Source organism: Chenopodium album, chromosome 13 (genome assembly GCF_948465745.1).
Source record: "Chenopodium album chromosome 13, dcCheAlbu1.1, whole genome shotgun sequence".
NCBI classification, from domain to species: domain Eukaryota; kingdom Viridiplantae; phylum Streptophyta; class Magnoliopsida; order Caryophyllales; family Amaranthaceae; genus Chenopodium; species Chenopodium album.
In genome coordinates this window covers 54,870,982-54,888,726 of record NC_137846.1, presented here as the reverse complement: position 1 = coordinate 54,888,726, position 17,745 = coordinate 54,870,982, and positions in this window count along the sequence as shown.

Genomic DNA, 17,745 nt, shown 5'->3' with positions numbered 1-17,745 from the left:
AGTAATCGGAAAAGGATCTAAGATAACTTGATCTCAAATATAGGTTTTAACTTACTTTATAATGCATTTCGTAGTCCATAAACACATCAACTTTGATCTAGCATGAAGAACGAGTTTTTGTAACATCATCGCAATTCCTGTCGGGATAGGAGGCCAAAAGTAGGTGTCTATAGTTCCCGGATTGCATTTTCTCAAAATACTGCATCATTGCCTTTGCATCACCTCCAACCATCATCAATCTCTGTTCCTTGTAGACCTCGTGTCTTAAATCTTTGACAGTGAACGGCATGTTATCCATTCCATTTCAATCAGTCGCCATGCACCCATGTATTTGAGATATGGTTACCCCCTGCTCATAGTAATTCATCAACTTCTTCTTAATTTTATCGGTCATGTGCTTTATGCGGTACTCCTTGACAAGCTTGGATTGACTCTGGTCTATTAAATGATTATGCACTAAGTGCACGGTCTTCAACTCCCAAGCACCATCTTTATTGAGACTAGCATAAATCCGTGCTAGACATTCACAATTTTTGGAAGTCCTCTTCCCTCGGCTTAACTCATCCTCACATACAACACCATCAAATAATAGTGCTTATCTTGATGATGGTACTGGAATTGCTACCTTCCATGCCATGAAGAATGGCATCCTCACTATTGCTGCTGTAGGAAATAGTGGGCCGAATGCCGGGACTGCTGTAAATAATTATCCATGGGTGCTATCTGTTGGTGCGTCTACTGTTGATCGTGTTTTTTCTGCTCACGTTCAACTCGGCAACCATCAAAAGTCAAGGTATGTATATGCACATATATGTATATGCTATATATTGATTGATGTGATGGTTAAACTTGTCCATTGGAAAACATGATAAAAAAAAAACGTGTCAATTGAAAAAAAAAAAAAGAGAGAGAAATTATTACTTAAAAAGAAATTCTAAGCCTCTTATTACCTAACTTGCTTTGACAATCATAGAATCATAGTATCAAGTGGTTAATATAATTATTCTAAACTCCTTTTCCCAATATTTAATATGGAGTAATAAATTAAAATTAAATATTTACTACAGGGTACACGGTTTTATGATTTTGTAGCAAAAGTTGACGTTCCCAGTGAATTGTACCCACTAATCACTGGTGCAGATGCTCGCATATCTGGTGCTAATGTTAGCGATGCGTAAGTTTAATTAATCTTCTTCTTCTTAATTTTTTTTTTAATTTATAATTTTGAATAATTATATTAAAAACCACCTTTACAAAAAATTTAAGCTGTTGGTTGAGTCCCTAACATACCCATCGCTTAACATTTCATTTTGAAAGGAGGTGGTGGATGAGAGTCGAGCTCGTAACCTTCTTGTTACATTATCTTTGATACTCTGTTAAAGGATAGTCTCAACCAAAAACTTAATCCGATGGTTGAGGCCTAGTAATAGATTTTATACTGTATCACATTGTATAATTATTGGATTATTAAGCTAGATTACAACTTATTAATATTGCTAATACAAAGCATATGTTATTTCTTTTTATGATCGATATGATATGCATGTGACGTTGGATGTAGATCATTATGTCAAGAAGGAAGTATCGATGTTGCGAAGGTGACGGGAAAGATTTTGGTATGTCGCAACGCTGGAAGAATGGTTGGAAAAGATGAAACATTGGCTAGTGTTGTAGCTAAAGATGCTGGGGCTGTTGGGATGATCTTTGTATATGAAGAGAAGAGAGGAGATGGAGATGTCTTTCACCAATTTCATGTAGTCAACACTATAGTTCTTAGCTATAAAGACGGCGAAACTCTTTTTTCTTATATTAACTCTACAAGGTAAGATCAATTTATAACGCCTACCTCATTTCCTGTTTTTGTGCATAGATATGGTGTTACAACTTAAGCTATATATGTTTATTTCACTTCAGATTTACAAATCAAATCGAGCCATGGGGTAGGTTATTTCTTTGTATTTATCTAAGTTAGCTCTTGGATATGTATGTAATTGATGCTAGTACGGTGGAAGATCATGGTATATACTTCCACTGTTTTCTTTTACTTGCAACACAATTTATGGTCAGACACTTTTAGGAGGTGACTAATGAAGGTAAACAAACGATTTTAATCAAAATAATCATTTTAACAGCGAGAATAGAGAATGGTTAGGTACAATGTGTAAAAATTATATTGATTTAATTTGTTTGTTTACATTGTATAATTTTGGCCTCAAAATGCATGCAACAAGGTTATATTGCAAGTAAATAAAAATAAAAAATTAGATATATTTAGTTTTGTAAATAATATATGAATATCTAAGAAATAAAGATTGCAATTTGTAACAGGACTCCAACCGCGTCAATCAGTGGCGTAACCAATACATTGGGAGTAGAGCCATCTCCAATCATGGGCTTCTTCTCATCGAGGGGTCCAAACCAAAATAACCCTGGTATTTTAAAGGTATAGGTACTCATTATTTTTTTAAAACTAATTATTACTTCTTTCATTCCTATTTGTTTGTCTCGTCGAAATGTATTTTATTAAGGATTGAACCAAAATATAGGAAGTAGGTAAGAGTATCTTTGTCTTTTATACTTTTGTTAATGTATACATGTGGGGTTAATGGTGGAAACAAAGAAATCTTTTATACTTTTGTTAATGTATACATGTGCTTTATGCGGTACTCCTTGACAAGCTTGGATTGACTCTGGTCTATTAAGTGATTATGCACTAAGTGCACGGTCTTCAATTCCCAAGCACCATCTTTATTGAGACTAGCATAAATCCGTGCTAGACATTCACACTTTTTGGAAGTCCTCTTCCCTCGGCTTAACTCATCCTCACATACAACACCATCAAATAATCCACCCGAACCTCCAACACCCATTGCCTTTGCCCTTTTCTTCACTTCCCTCCTAGCTCTCATGTCGGGTTTTCCCCAACACTCACAATTCCATGTTGTTGAAATTCTCTTATTCTTGTCCTTCTTAGAATTGACACCCGAATAACGATTCCTCCCTTAAAGGAACTTTAATTTAGTACCCTCGCTCCCGAACTCATTTCTGGTACACGTAGACCAATTTGGGCCATGGGGTAAACTTATGATCCATGCTAAATATCCCTTGAACCCTACTTGGGAGAAAGGCATGAGCGAGGTTTATGAGTTTTCCTAAAACTCATTGGCGACTCCTTACTAGTTTCTTACAAAAAAGCATAATGATAGGATCAATTCTAATTCAAGTCCCCCAAACAGTCAGGAATTCAAATCCTAGTACACCCTAACAAGTGTAAAGTCTTAGGCTTTTAAAGGGTCATGGGCATAAAGGAGAATGATCCCCTACGATGGGCACCCCCTCCTTACAGTGGGGAGTCCACTGGGGACTTAGAGGTTACAAGATTAGTTCTTAGTTATGGTTAAAGGTTTCCAACACTAGGTTACCTATGGGTTGTAACGAGAACTAACTTGGATAATCTCTAGTTAGAAAGCGAGACTTGAACGCATAATATCTTCCTTTTTCACAAAAGTAAAGCCAAACAAGCAACAATGCATCATGCATAATCATAGCACACTTTAACCATTAGGGATTGGCTCATTGACTAGGGGTTGCCAACACTAGGCTTCTATCCCGAAATCAATAACAATCATCCCACCCATATCACCAACAAAATGTTGGGAGGGCTATGTCATGGGACAACACGTTGAGTGATTGATACGTGCATCGTCCCTTAAGATATGGTACCTTTGGACACCCAAGCCTTGACCTTAGAATAGCATTGTATGCTTCGACGGTTCCTTTTATGTGCTTATGTGTAGGGGTGAAACAAACTCGGTTTAAAACCGAACCGAACCGAACACCGAACCGAATAACCAATATGGTTCGTTTTTTTTTCTTTTAAGAACCCAAAATACAAATCAGGCTTTTTTTTTTCTTTTAAGAACCCAAAATCGGGAAATCAGAATTCGAAAAATGGGTTAAAAAAACCAAAATTGCAAAGTAGGAAACAAAATCAATCAAATAGAGGAGTGAAAGAGCAGATTCTAAACCTCAAAATTTCAATTAAATTATGTTAACAAACAAAAGAACAAACCCTGGAGTTCTTTATAGTTATTTTCATCAAATAATCGCTAATAATTATATAAAAATACATAAATTGGGTGGAGATCGAGAGCACACCATGACGATATTCTTGATGAATGAGTTTTGGAGAAGCTTTAGAGGAGTTTTGGAGGAGCTTTAGAGCAGATTTAGAGGAGAGAGAAACGTTGAGGCTGGGTTCATGTGAAAAAATGGGGAAAAAGAATAATAGTGAAGCAAAAGGAACTAACAACTAAGGAACCGCAGAAATACGAGAGCGAGCATTTTGAGTCGTATGTGCTACTGGGCTACATTAGTAACTAACCTTAATAAAGCCGGTTATAATTAATAATGTCAATAAAATTTGAATTATAATTTGCAACCGACCTTTTTTATTCCCATTACTAATAGTTCGTTGTTCAGTCTATCATTGACCTACTATTTATAACTTACCTTGGTTATGCCAGTTACTAATACTAATTTATTTGTAACCCGCATAATCTATGCCAGTTACTAATAGGGCATTACAAATAGCATTTTTTCTACTAGTGCTTCATGCATATTGTGATGCCGATTGGGCAGGTGATCGAGACTCTTACATTTCAACAACTGGCTATGTTGTTTACCTTGGTCGAAACCCGCTCTCGTGGAGCTCTAATAAGCAAAAGAGCTTAGCACGCTCCTCCACATAAGCTGAGTTTAGAGCAGTAGCTTCCACCACTGCTGAGCTACTATAGCTAATTAAGATCTATCCCTCCTTCAAGAATTAAAAGTTGTCATCCGCAATGTCCCAAGTATATATTGTGACAACTTAGGTGCCACACACTACTCTGCAAACCCGGTCTTCCATTCTCGAAAGAAACACTTGGCTTTATCTTTACATTTTGTTAGAGAAGAAGTACAACGAGGGACACTCCGTGTGCAACACATTTCAGGCAATGATCAGCTTGCGGATGCTCTTACTAAGCCACTTGAAAGAACAGGCTTCACTGACTTGTTCTTGTTCACCAGGATTGGTCTTGCTCAAAGGCCGTCCAACTTGCGGGGGCGTATAGAAGGATAATATTGAAATATTATCTATGTTGTTGTTAATAGCAGAATATGTTAGTCTTCCTTATCATTAGCTATATGATTATTATTCCGTGTATTTATCTTAGCTTTCTGTTGTGATAGAGTTAGCCTTAAATATTTGTTATTATCTTTCCTAGTGTATAGACCTACGTACTAGGCTTTTTAACTACTCTTGATTCCTATTTAAAGGAACTCAAAGTTAATAGAAGTTAATCAATTATCTACATCACGATCATGGTTATTAGTCAATTAAAAGTCATCGAATACTGATTATTTTATGCATTATTACTAGCTTTATAAGCTATTAGTAGGTGCCCCAAGTAATGTCCCGTTTCAATACTTGAATTATTGTGTATCTTGTCCTGGGTTATAGATGAATTGATTAATTATATGTCTTAATTAAGTCTTTTAATATTTCACCATGTGGCATGTAATGTGTGATCGACCTATACTACTACTATCAAAATTTCTCTCGCTAAACAATTCTCAAGTACATGAGCAAAATATATACATGCATGCCAATCTATTATCATAAGATCCAATACATTTTGTGTAGTAGTCCTTGTTAGCTTTCCCTTTAAGTGAATAACTAGTCATTGACCAAAGGCACCAAAATATATACTTGAAGTCGCATGCAAAAATATATAAAGTACACATCAATTAGAAATGATTGTTCCGTTGTTAAATTAATTATGCACACCCTTCTCACTAATAATTTTAACCATTTCTCTAACTAGTAAGCCATCCACTATTTTATTACTATAGGGTTTGGGGATCAAATTAAAAGATGCTTGAAAATTTTTTAATTTAGATAATATAAAGTGTTGATTTGGTAACACTTATCTTAAGAATTAAATTAATTTATAAATAAAAACAAAAAAAACAAAAACCATTGTTGATGACAATGAGTTGAGGAATGAGGTGAGGGAAAATGTTGATGGAAGCTAATTAGACGCCATTGTTGAGTGTTTTTTACTTCTCTGGGTTTTGGGAAATGGAGGTCTCGGCCGGCGGCAGAGGTAAGTCGCTGGGAGGGCGGGGTTTAAGGCGGCACGGCTCAGTCGAGGGAGGGGGGCTGCAGCCAGGGGAGGGGGAAAGGGAGATGGTGGCTGGCTGGTGGTGGAGGTTGAGGTTTTTCCTTTTTTTTTTTTTATGGATTAATTTAATTATGATATGGTTAAGTGAGAGTTAGAGGGTAATTAGAAGAAATTAGTGTTTAATTAAGTGAATTAGAGGCACTGACCGTTGTCTTGAACAAAAAAATTTTATTTCAGGTTTTCTTTTACGATAAATCTTTTAAGAGATTAATTTTTTTCGCAAAATGGGGCAATTATAAAGTTTTTTTTTTGGACAAATTTTCCTTGAATATACTACACTCCCTGACGTTATAAAGGTACTAAAACACTTGAAGTTGGATGCAAATTGAGTAGTTTTTATCCTTACTTCTTACATCCCTATATAAAGTACACATTAATTAGAAATGGTGGTTTCGAAAAAATAAATAAAAAATAAAAGCTAATAACCCATTATTAAATATACTACACTCCCTAGCCTTCTCATCAATTTATTGAACCATTTCTCTAGCTACTAGCTAGTAACCCATTATTAAATATACTACACTCCCTAGCCTTCTTATCAATTTATTGAACCATTTCTCTAGCTACTAGCTAGTAACCCATCCACTTATATGTTTACGGTTGATTGGTTGAATGTACGTACGGTTTCATTTAATAATGAAACGTAGCTAGCAAATTAAAATAACTGAAGTTGCAGCTTTGTTTATTCTCTTTCAAAGTTCTGTAACACCTTCAGTTTCCTCATGGCTTTCATTATGAAATTAATGTAGCCATTGCTGCAAAAAAGAACCAAACTTCACAACAAATCATATAAATGGGATAAAATTTGCCAAACTATTTTCACACAGAAATATTTTTTCTTTGGAAAAAAAAAAAGTTTCGCATGGCAAATACTCATTCTTCAACAGTCAAGTTCACTATTATCTTCATTCTCATAATATTTGCTTTTCTGGCAAATGGAGCAACCTCTCAAACTTCAATGGAGCAACCTCTCAAACCAGACAAGCGCCATTATCAACTTCCATTAGAGAATAAGCGAGTTTCATTCGGTGCGTTTGTGGGTGCTGGTAACCTATTCTTAGGGGTGGGGCAATTGATTGGGAGTATTATTGATAAAGATAAGCCAAAAAAGTAATAAGCCATTTGTATTAAGGTAAAGGATCATGATGCTTTTTATATTTATAAGGTTGTTTATGTACTATTAATGACTTAATGTCATCATACTTATACTTTTTTTTTTCTTTTTTTGAGCTAATATCATGATATTTATACTAAAAAATCATGAATATAATTTATCTAGTTTTATTTTTAATTAATATATATATGGTAATATTAATCTCATTTGTTTTTATTACTTTATTTGTGTACTTGTATTCATATGTAACAAATTTAGTTTTAATTGTCCCCCAAAAGAAATTTTCTCAATATCCGTCAATAGTCATATATAATCATGACAAGTTATAAATAACAAAAAAATGCATTGTTCGTATTTTATATACTCCATTTTTTTTTTTTTTGGAAAATCGTATTTTATGCTCCTTTATCTTTATTGGCTTGCTACAGCTATCTCTTTAAAAATGACAAAATGAAACCTAAACAACAGAGTACAGTGGCGGATCCAGGAATATGATAATGGGGGTACGAAATCCGATTTGTTAAAAAATGCGAAACTTGACAAACTAAAATACAAGTATGATTTATAATTAGTTATTGTTTCATTCCACCCTCTTATTAGTTATTGAATGTATTCCTTATTCCTAAAATATTGTCCATAATTGAACCAAACAATTAAAACTAATATAATTAAAGGTAATACAATTACACTTTTATAAAACTCATAGGCAAATTTTTATTTTAAGTCAACGATCGTATAATAAATAAAATAAAATTATATTTGTATCATCTTAAAGTATAACTAATTGCACTTATTATATTTCCTTGTCACAATTTAATATACAAGTACGTACTCGAATTGAGGCATATCAATAGTAATCATGTGGAAGTTTATTCAAAGGAAGGGAAAAAAAAAAAGCATATTGTTGAACATACTACGTTTAGAACTCATAATGCGCAAACTCATATTTTATACAATGAGAGATAATTAGACAATTATAGAAATTAATAATATATCTGAAGTAAGATAATATAAAAACTAATTGAAACCTTCGTACTTTTGTTTTTTTTGTTGGAATTGAAACCATTTTCATCATACTTCATAGCACAAGGCAAGGAAAATTACTACTCCGTTTGATTAATAGTATAAAATTTGAAAAAAAAAAAAGTGTACTCGATGACAAAAAATAATCTGTCAAAATAAATAACAAAAAATAAAAAAGCAAAGGAAAAAAAATAGTACCGCAAAGCAACAACTTCGTATTACTGATCTTGGTAAAGCAATAGAAAAAAGAGAACAGTTGCCTTAGGCCCTGTTCTTTTGACCTTCTGGGCGGGGAAAAGCAGGGGTCAGCAGAGCAGAGCAGATTAAATTTTAGCAGAGCAGAGTCAAGCCGAGCACAGCAGATTTCAACATTATTATTAATACTATTATTAATTTTATTATTGTTGTTGTTATTATTATTATTATTACTACTACTATTATTACTATTATTATTAATACAATTATTAATGTTATTATTATTCATGTTGTTGTTGTTGTTGTTGTTGTTATTATTATTATTATTATTACTATTATTATTATTACTATTATTATTATTATTATTATTACCATTACTATTACTAGTGTTATTATTATTATTATTAATGCAATTATTAATGTTATTATTATTAATGTTATTATTATTATTATTATTATTATTACTACTACTACTATTACTATTACTATTACTATTACTAAGTGCATATACCATTGATTTAGGTGAGTGAAAACATAAATATATGTATACCATATTTAACATATGTCAATAATAGAAAGATAAAAAACAACGATTTACTTATATTTATTTCACAAAAATTTTAAAATAAAATGATTTAATGAGTAATAATGATTTTACTTATAAATTTGTCTTAATCATATATTTTATACCCTTTATAATAATGATATACAAATTACTACTTGAAAATAACCTTTTTTTTTTTTTAATTCTTAAATTGTATGGAAAGATTTGAAAAATAATTCAACTCAATGAAATAACAATCAATACCCACATACATATAATGTTTCTACACATTGTGATTCTAATATCAAATGTTTATAAAAGAAATTGTTATTGTTATTATTTATTTATTTGAAAAAATTGTTATAATTATTAGAAATTATTAATTAATAATATTATTAAATATTAATTCTTAATAATTTGAATTATTAAATATTAATAATGATAACTATTATTATTAATTATTATTATGATTAATAAATATTAATTATCATTAATATTAATAATTATTACAATTATTTTATTAATAATTAATATAATTATTCAAAATAACAAATTATTATCATCAATACAATATTAATTATTATTATTATTGAATATTAATTATTGTTATTATTAATTATTATTTGAAAATAGAGTAGAGCAGAGCATATTTCTTTTGAGCAGAGCATAACAGAGCAGATTTCTTTTGAGCAGAGCAGATTTGATTTGAGCAGAGCTGAGCAGAGCAAAGAAGAGCAGAGCAGCTCTAAAGAACGGGGCCTTAGTAGAAAAGTAGGTGATCTTTTATCAGAAAGCAACACGTCAGTTTTTTGTATGTTTGGCAAAACCTAAGAGACCACCTATTACATATAACGGGTCTCTTTGGTAAACAGTTTTTTTTTTTTTTTTTTTTGTTTTTTGAGAATGGGGGTGCAGCTGTAACTCTATGTACCCCCTGGATCCGCCATTGGCAGAGTGACAGACTAATAAATCATTGATAAATACTCTGTATGACCGTATATAATATGTAGTATAAATAAGGTGATTAACTTTTGCAACTCTAGTCATAGTATATAATTGGTACTTAATTAATTAATTAATTATTGTTAACCTTTTAATAAAAAAAAAAAAAAAAAAAAACCAATTAGTTATTGTTTACTTTTTTTTTTGACAAAAATCAGCTTAGTTTTCATTTATGTTTTAATAGAATCTTTTTTTGTTTTTTTTTTTTTTTTTTTTTTTTTTTTTTTTGGAAATATGTTTTACTAGTTAATAGAGTTATAGATTTATACGAAATAATATAGAGTACTTACTAATTATATTTATGACTTGTTTTGGTTAGACAACTTGCTATAAACAGTTGTGAATTAGTTAATATGCTTATGTGAGGAGGGTTCCTATAGGATCTCCCACTTGATGCTTGGGCCCTTTAAAAGCTCGAGACTTATTATATTAGTTAGGATTCGAATTTCTAACTGTTTATTTGCGAGACATAAAAAAGAAATAAAACAAGCTATCTATTTTTTTATTGTACTAGTAACTAGGGAGTCGCTAATGAATTTTAGGAAAACTTATAAGTCTCGTCCATGTCTCCCCCCAAGCAGTGTGCAAGGAGGATTTAACACGAAGCAAAGGTTTTTGCAATCAAGGTCTGTGATAACCAGAGGTCTAATTATGGTTCGGAAGTGAGGGTACTAAGGTGTCGTTCTTCCGAAGCGATCATCCTAGCCCTAGTATGGCCTCTACTAGCTAGCTCTTCTTGTTCACAATTTCACTATTAGGCAAAAATATACAACGTATTATCCTTGTTACTAAAAAGTTAGCTCATTTTATTTACAAACAACGTCCACAAACATCTATATTACAATGGATTTCTTTGTTTGTGTAAATTAGTTCGTGAAAAGAACAATAAAATAAATAAGATTCGCTTGATATCTTAAGCTAAGTGATAAAACAATTAATTAATTCTAAACTTTAGTCTTAATTAACGAAAGATTAATTAGATACACTAATTAAACCAATTAATAATTAGTCCTTAACAAACACTAATCAATTGATTAATTACTTATTTAAACATATAAATAGTTTATCTAAGTTCTCAGGAACCTAATCGTTTTTTCTTTTTTAGACCTCCGTTTTTTTGTTTATAGACCTCCTGTTGTTCCGTAAGCTCCAACGCCTTCAAAGGATTAAAGGTGCGTTCTATTCACCTGATTTTTATTTATCTAAACTTATCTTAACTTATTAGCCCTTATTAGAACTTATTTTAGTTATAAATTGAAATTCGGTAGCCCTGATTAACCCTTATCATAACTTATCTGAACTTATTTTTCCTGAACTTATCTTGTCTCAACTTATCTAAACTTATTAACCTTATCTGAACTTATTTTTTCAAACATAAATGGAAATAAGTAGAGCAAAATAGGTTCTAATTAGGGCTATAAATTGTTTGGAAAAAGAGGGGAAATGTAGTATTCAAATATGAGAGATTAGTGTATTTTACTTAGAGGTTAATGGTTAGTTTTTTTTATTTTTCATTGTGATTTTAGGTTCAACCGAGACCCTTGTTTATAGGTGCAGGGATCTAGGGTTAGATTTTAAAAGCTACCGTGTCAGGTGACAAGTGCAACGGTCAAAGTCATGCTGGCTTCGCCAACAAAATCCCTTATATGGGGATTGGTACCTCAACCTAACAAAGACTTTTTTGTTAGGATTTATGCCCTGTACCAAAGCAAATCGTTATGAGCTAGACCCAATAAAGACGACAATATCTACTAGTGGACTCATCGATCTTGACTTGAGGTGTTACAGATCATATCAAAGCAGGATCAAAATAGGTGAAATAAAATTAACTCATCTTTATTGCATTTATTTAGGTGAGCATAAAAGAGAAATGGGGCAGTATCATTTTTCTTGACAGTGATATTAGTTAAATATACAAAAATCTATAGTAGAGCCCATAATCTACCAAAAAATAGTATATTTGACTGTGTCAAAACATTGTGGTACATTGATAAAGAAAGAGTGATTTCCTTACCTTAGTAAGCTCTCCACCGGTTATGCCAACATGTCTCTCAAGCATATTTATCTTGAAGCGGTTGTCAGTTAAAACCAATTTTTTTCACCAAACCAAGACAATGTAACATATCTGGTAAAAGAATCACATAGCATTAGCGAGGAACAACTATTGAACTTTGGACTTGACAAATTTTGGACTCCTTACCTTTTCAAATAAACAAAATGCACAATAAACCTAGTAGTGTAGCGAGTATGTCCTGCGCAGCTACGCCTGAGCCAGTTGTAGTCGAGTAATTTATTGATTGGTCCCATAGCAAAGAGAGCCCCAGTTATTCTTAATGAGACACGTTTTCTGTTTCTCATAATGGCATTTTTGAAATTAAATTGAAGTATTTAACTTGCTGTGCTGGTGACTGGGAAAAAGTGGGGGACATATTATCTGTGTTAATTTTTCAAAATTTTGTGCATCATATAGTTCAATTGTATTATGTTAATATGTATGTGATTGTGTGTTGATTAATTTGTTTCATATTTAGTATGTCGAATTGGAATTGTTTGGGAAGGAGGAAGGAGATGATGGATACTGATATTCTGGACATAGAAATGGAAACCGATATAAGGGGCAGTGAGATTATTGTGTTTAATTGGGGTAGCGCAGTTAAGAAAAGGAGTAATGTTGAAATGGAGGTTGATGGCATAGAAGAGACAGTAGTCTAAGAGACTGAAGTTGAAGATAGTTGTGGCATAGAAGAGACTGTAGTTGAAGATAGTTATGTATATGGTGATGGCATAGAAGAGATTGTACCTGTAACAGAGCCTAAGGTTAGGATGGTATTTATATCTTGCCAAGAACTTGAAGCATACTATATGGAGTATGTTGAGCAAACTGGGTTTGGAGTGACAAGGGTTCAGGGCCATTCTATTCCTAGTGCGGCCTCTACTAGCTCTTCCTTTTTCACAATTTCATCACCAAACAATATATGCAACGTGACACCTAAAACTATGTTAGTTGATTTTATTTACAAGCATTGATCACATAAGGATTACATTGCAACGAATGTCGTTACTCTTATTTAATTCAAATTCGTGAAAAGAACAAAATAAACAATATTCGCCTTGTCTTAAGTGATCAAACAACAATTAATTATTCAATTCTATTCTTTAATTAACGCAATAATACTATGTGAAATTAAATAATTAAAAGTTTGTTTAAAGTGATCAAACAACGCTAATTAATCAATTAAAGTTATTTAAACAATAAGAGAAAAATGATTTATCTAAGTGCTCCGTAAACTAACCGTTCTTCTTTGTATGCTTAGATCTCTGTCTTAGATGTTTATGGACCTTCTTTCATCTTTGTACCTCCAAGGGCTTCAATGGATCGATTAGGATTGAAGAGTATTTAGGAAGAAAGGAGAAAAGTAGTATGATAGTAAGAGAAATTGAGAGATTAGGGACTCAAGAATGCTAGGGTTTAGAATTCTGATTTTTTCTGTCCTCTTTAGGGTTGAACGAAGACTCCTATTTATAGGCTTAGGAATCTAGGTTTAGGGTTTTAGAGCCGTGACATCAGGTGGCGCATGCAACACTAGGAGTCGCGCTGGGTGTCGCGTGCATCTCAATGACTTGAGCGAGCCAGGCGTGCATAACTCACTGAGTTGCGCTCGATGCGGTTTGTCTTATACGAAAATGCGTTTTTAAAACTTCATTAACTTTTGATTGCAAAGTCGGATTAAGGCATACGAGATATCATTAGAAAGCTATGAATTTCTACTTTATAATGCTATTGGAATTAGGTTAAAATATATTATTTATCAAAAGATATGGTCGTTTGAGTGCAAGGGTGTCGGTTTTAGGGCACGGTTTAGTGTTTTGATCATAACTTCTTCGTTTTTACTCGAAATTAGGCTTATAATATACCGTTGGAAATCTCTTTGAAAGGGCTATCCATCTGTATAGTCCTTGAATAGAAATTTGATGGATGTTTTATCTAATTGTCTCTGATTTAACAATGTAAGATCTATTGGATCCAATCATTGCATTTGACGCATTTGGGTCCGTTATTAATCACGTTTAAACATGCATGTATGAGCACGTTTTAGGCCTAATTAGTAAGCGGAAAATTATCTAAGATAACTTGATCTCAAATATAGGTTTTAACTTACTTTATAATGCATTTTGTAGTCCATAAACACATCAACTTTGATCTAGCATGAAGAACGAGTTTTTGTAACATCATCGGACTTCCTGTCGAGATAGGAGGCCAAAAGTAGGTGTCTACAGTTCCCGGATTGCATTTTCTCAAAATACTGCATCATTGCCGCTGCGTCACATCCAACCATCATCAATATATGTTCCTTATAGGCCTCGTGTTGTAAATCTTTGACAGTAAATGACATGTTATCCATTCCATTTTGATCAATTTCCATGCACCCATTTATCTGAGACATGGTTACACCCTGCTCATAGTAATTCATCAACTTCTTCTTAATTTTATCGATCATGTGCTTTATGCGATACTCGTTGACAAGCTTGGATTGACTCGAGTCTATTAAGTGATTATGTACTAAGTGCACAGTCTTCAACTCCTAAGCACCATCTTTATTGAGACTAGCATAAATCCATGCCAGACATTCATACTTTTTGGAAGTCCTCTTCCCTCAGCTTAACTCATCCTCACATGCAACACCATCAACTAATCCACCTAAACCTCCAACACCCATTGCCTTTGCCCTTTTCTTCACTTCCCTCCTAGCCCTCATGTCGCGTTTTCCCCAACACTCACACTTCCACGTTGTTGAAATTCTCTTATAATCCTTGTCCTTCTTAGAATTAACACACGATTCCTCCCTAAAAGGAACGTTATTTTAGTACCCTCGCTCCCGAACTCATATCTGGAACACGTAGACCAATTTGGGCATGGGGTAAACTTATGATTCATGCTAAATATCCCTTTAACCCTACTTGGGAGAAAGGCATGAACGAGGTTTATGAGTTTTCCTAAGACTCATTGGCGACTCCTTACTAGTTTCTTACAAAAAAGCATAATGATAGGATCAACTCTAATTCAAGTCCCCCAAATAGTCAAGAATTCAAATCCTAATACACCCTAACAAGTGTATAGTCTTAGGCTTTTAAAGGGTCATGGGCAGCATAAAGAAGAAGGATCCCTTATGATGGGCACACCCTCCTTACAGTGGCGACTCCACTGGGGACTTAGAAGTTACAAGATTAGTTCTTAGTTATGGTTCAAGGTTTCCAACACTAGGTTACCTATGGGTTGTAACGAGAACTAACTTGGATAATCTCTAGTTAGAGAGCGAGACTTGAACGCATAATATCTTCCTTTTCCACAAAAGTAAAAGACAAATAAGCAACAATGTATCATGCATAATCATAGCACATTTTAACCATTGGGGATTGGCTCATTGACTAGGGGTTGCCAACACTAGGCTTCAATCCCAAAATCAATAACAATTATCCCACCCATATCGCCAACAAAATGTTGGGAGGGTTATGTCATGGGTCAACACGTTGAGTGATTGATTCGTGCATCGTCCCTTAAGATATGGTACTTTTGGACACCCAAGCCTTGACTTTAGAATAGCATTGTATGCTTCGACAGTTCCTTTTATGTGCTTATGTGAAGAGGTGAAACAAACTCGGTTCAAAACCGAACCGAACCAAACACCTAACCGAATAACAAATGTGGTTCGGTTTTTTTTCGAAAGTGGTTCGATTTCGGTTTGTAAAATCAAGAAATCGAAATTATATGGTTTGGTTTCGGAAATTAAAAAACCGAAAAACCAAAAAACCAAAATCGAACCAAAATTTCGGCCCAACCCCAAAAAACCCTAGTATATAAAGAAAAAAAAAACCCTAATGTTTCTTCAGCCACTTTCTGCCCTTTCTCTCTCCTTTCCTTCTCTTCTTTGCTCTTTCTCTCTCTTCTTCGATCTCCTCTTCTCTCTATTCTTTGATCTCCTCTTTTTTTTTTCTTGTCTTTCTCCTCGCCTCTACTCCTCTTTGGCTATCAACATTAGCTCAACGTCACAAATTTCATTTGATTTCTCCATAACGAAGGTTTTCATATCAAAGAAAAGATTTTCATGGTCAAAACGAAGGTTTTCGTAACAAAATTCGCGAAATTTGGCCAAAACAAAGGTTTTAATGGTCAAATTCGATCATGAAAACTCTAGATCTAGAGTTTTCGTTGTCGAATTTGACCGTTTTAAACCAAATTTGAGATGAAATTCAAGGCCATTTTTGGTTTAAAAGGTATGTTTTCTTGTTTTTAATTTTCTTTCTTTTTTTTTTTTTGAATTTTTAATATATCCATTAATATGATATGATTTCTGGTAATTTTTGTGCTTGTTTTGGTAAAAATCTGGTGGTGGTGGACTGGTGGTTTCGGTTTGATGTGGGTGGGGTTTTGTTAGGTTGGTGTCGGTTGTGGGTTGAGGTTATCGTTGGGGGTGGAATGTTGATTCATTGTAGGTTTGGTTTTGTTTGGTTCGGTTTTGATTGGTGTGGTTTGGTTCGGTTTTTTTGCAAAATATGATGTTTAGATGCTTGATAGAAAAATTCGGTGCGGTTTGGTTTTTTTTATGAAACCCAAAATTTAGGTGGTTTGGTTTGGTTCGGTTTCAAAGCTAAAGTGGTGCGGTGTGGTTTGCAAAATCAAGAAACCGAAATATGGTGGTTCGGTTTCGGTTTAGGCAAAAAACTAAACCGAAAACCAAACTTTCACACCCCTGCTTATGTAACTACATGAATATGTGCTTATTATGTGCTTCGTGTCTAATCTAATTAATTCCAACTTGTTACCTAGAGATATTAAAACAAAATTTACAAAAAAAAAATGTGGTTAAAAAAAAAAAAATCGAACCTACCCGATGGTCCAGGAGTTGCGCGCGGCCCTTCCGCGCAACTTTGTGTCTTGCGCGCGCCCACTGTTCAACGTTAACTTTGACTCATTACGAGCAATGTTATATGAAGAAAATGAAATAGTAAAAACTAAGACATTATTGCCACCGTGAAAACGGTTAAGGCAACTATTAAAGACAAACTGCGGAAAACTACTTTTAAAACCTTCAAAACGACTCAACTTAAAAAGTCAACCAACGAAAGTAAAGTCAAACCAATGTAAAACAAAGTCAACCTACAACTTGGAACCATTGTAGGTCCTTATCAAAACCGAACCAATTCAAAACCTTTGCGTTATTCTCACAAACATAATATAATAAAATAATGAAAGCAATAAACACATCATAGACTTATGGAAACTAGTATGATTCGCTCTTCACTCATGCCCATCATGAATATGCTTCATCACATGAAAAGCTTCTCTCTACTTGTTTCCACTACTCTCCATTAAAAATGGGTCATCATAGGGCCAAGGTAAAGACAAGGCCAAGTACAAACACACAAACACACAATCAGCAAAGCTGAGTACATAAACACGCTAACATGCTTTCACCTATCAACACACAACTTACCTCATTGCACCTGTTTACAAGCACACAACATACAACAAGACTTCTCAACTAAGTAACTAAATAATTTATTTAGTATTAATTACGCATCGAACGGGTTTCCCCCCTAACCTGCCCCAATAAAGGGGTACTAACACGGGAGTTAACCGT